Raw genomic sequence first — 2,500 nt, forward strand, 5'->3', positions numbered from 1 at the left:
TTCTTTTGTAAGGAATAAGCAGAGGAAAAGGAATGAATTTGAGTGATTATTCTTTTAATTCTACTGGGTTTTAATTGCGCTTTGCGAATGTAAAGTTATCTACTGTACAATGGCGAGTTTGAGAACTCAAGCGTTGGGATCTTTACGGTGCCTTGAAGTCTGCTTGTGTTGAAAAAAAACGTATAAACTGCCCCGAGTCTCCCATGGCAACCAGCACGGAGTCAAACCCTGGGCAGCAAAGGCTTCTGGGAGCTCCCCAAAACTGCCACGGCTCTCTGGACTTTATTTTTCTTTTGTGTTTTTTTATAAATCCAAAATGGCGGTCATCCTCCACTCCAACAAGCCTGGGAGCGCCCTGTCCACTCCTCCTCTCCCCCACACCTCCACTCCTCCTCTCCTCCCCTCTCCTCTCTTCCACCCCTCCACTCCTCCCCTCCTCCTCTCCTCCTCTCCTCCCCTCCTCCACTCCTCCTCACCTCCACTCCTCCTCTCCTCATCTACTCCACTACTCCTCTCCTCCTCTCCTCCTCTCCTCCACTCCTCCTCTCCTCCATTCCCCCACTCCTCCACTCCTCCTCTCCTCCTCTCCTCCAGTGGATCTTTGACTTGGTACTGTAGAGGAATGGAGGCTCGGATCAGACGGGTGCATTAACAGGACTGAAAGAGTTCTGCTCCAGGAATGACAAGATTTGCCTTGAAAGCACTGCCTGTCCTCTCCTCCCCCTCTCTCCTCTCTCCTCTCCTCCTCTCTCTTCTTCACCCATCTCTCCTCCCCTATCTCCTCTCCTCCCCTCTCTCCTCTCTCCTCTCCTCCTCTCTCTTCTTCACCCATCTCTAATTCCCTCTCCTCCTCCCTCCCTCTCTCCTCTCCTCCTCTCTCTTCTTCACCCATCTCTAATTCCCTCTCCTCCTCCCTCCCCTCTCTCCTCTCTCCTCTCCTCTCCTCTCTCCTCTCCTCCTCTCTCTTCTTCACCCATCTCTCCTCCCCTATCTCCTCTCCTCTCCTCTCCTCTCTCCTCTCCTCCTCTCTCTTCTTCACCCATCTCTAATTCCCTCTCCTCCTCCCTCCCTCTCTCCTTTCCTCCTCTCTCTTCTTCACCCATCTCTAATTCCCTCTCCTCCTCCCTCCCTCTCTCCTCTCCTCCTCTCTCTTCTTCACCCATCTCTAATTCCCTCTCCTCCTCCCTCCCTCTCTTCCTCCCCTCAGTTGGCGGTCTCACTCCGGGGTTTCTATGCAGATATGAGTGTCCATGTAACACAAAGATGTTTGGCCCAGACCCTGCCCTGCGAAGGCCTCTGTGTGTGTTACTCAGAGGGGGCGTGGCCTCTGTGTGTGTTACTCAGAGGGGGCGTGGCCTCTGTGTGTATCTCAGAGGGGGCGTGGCCTCTGTGTGTGTCTCAGAGGGGGGCGTGGCCCCGAGCTTCACTGGGATGTCTTGGATGTGAATGATTGACACCTCCTATTAAATGTCTTTGAGTTGATGGGAAGGCTGTGTAGTGGTCATGTTTTTATTCCTAATAGATAGATAGATAGATAGATAGATAGATAAATACTTTATTAATCCCGTGGGGAAAATTCTGGGATCTTGCAGCTCTCACATATTAACAATAATTACAAACAATATATACAGACATTACAAACAATACAATTCAGCTATGTAAAGTGTAGGATGAAGGATGTATGGTGTAAAGTGCATAATAAATAAAGTTTAATGGCAGCTGTAATACGCTGGAGCGGGCGCTAGCTTAACACAGGGCCTCTGTGACATTAGCAGGTAAAATAATAAGCTATGTCCAGTACCAGTCAACCGTTTGGACATACCTTTAATTTTTTTTTGAGAAGTTTTTTCTTTACTTTTATTATTTTCTACATTGTAGATGTATCCTGAAGACATTTCAACTACAAAAGAACACATATGGAATTATGTTCTAAACAAAAAAGGTGTATAAAATAATACAATTCAAGAAAATACTTCTCAAAAAATTCGAAGGTGTGTCCAACGTTTGGCTGGTACTGTATAAAAGATGAAGACATTAGCACTGAAGCAGCATCGGTATCATCATAAACCACACAGTCATTACACACTCACACCACTGGGAGGCGCTCAGACAATGTCAGGCATGATTGTTTAACCTTCATGTGTTTGTCAGGTTTTTTTTTTTTTTTAAACAAAATACATTTATCATGCATTTAACTTGTACTTTCTGCCATTTTAACGGCCTTACATTTCTTTTGGGACGATTGTGCCAAGACCAGGCTACTAGCCGTTCAGTCTCCTGTCTCGTTAACTATGATTCAGTGAGAGCACTTGACATACATTTGCCTTAACATAGTGTCGGCCATTACACGCAGTCCTCCGTGGTATATGGATACCAGATGGGTACAAGGCATTTAAGGCCTAAATACCTGGCGACCAGGACCTAAATTAATCTTCTTTAAGGCCTAACCGCAGTCATGTGCGACTCGCTTCATTACCTTCCGAAACAAGACTCGCATTCG

General features: G+C 46.9%; 1 protein-coding gene across 1 annotated transcript in view; it reads left to right on the forward strand.

Annotated features, from left to right (window-relative positions):
- The window catches only part of tfeb (transcription factor EB), a 39,742-nt gene extending 38,254 nt beyond the window's left edge, over window positions 1-1,488 (forward strand). The window contains exon 9 of the mRNA XM_080845729.1: window positions 1-1,488. This exon is cut by the window's left edge and continues 3,099 nt beyond it. The gene's annotated coding sequence lies outside the window, so the exon portion shown is untranslated.
- Window positions 1,489-2,500: the final 1,012 nt, after the last annotated feature.

The sequence above is a fragment of the Sprattus sprattus genome (assembly GCF_963457725.1).
Source record: "Sprattus sprattus genome assembly, chromosome: 10".
NCBI classification, from domain to species: domain Eukaryota; kingdom Metazoa; phylum Chordata; class Actinopteri; order Clupeiformes; family Clupeidae; genus Sprattus; species Sprattus sprattus.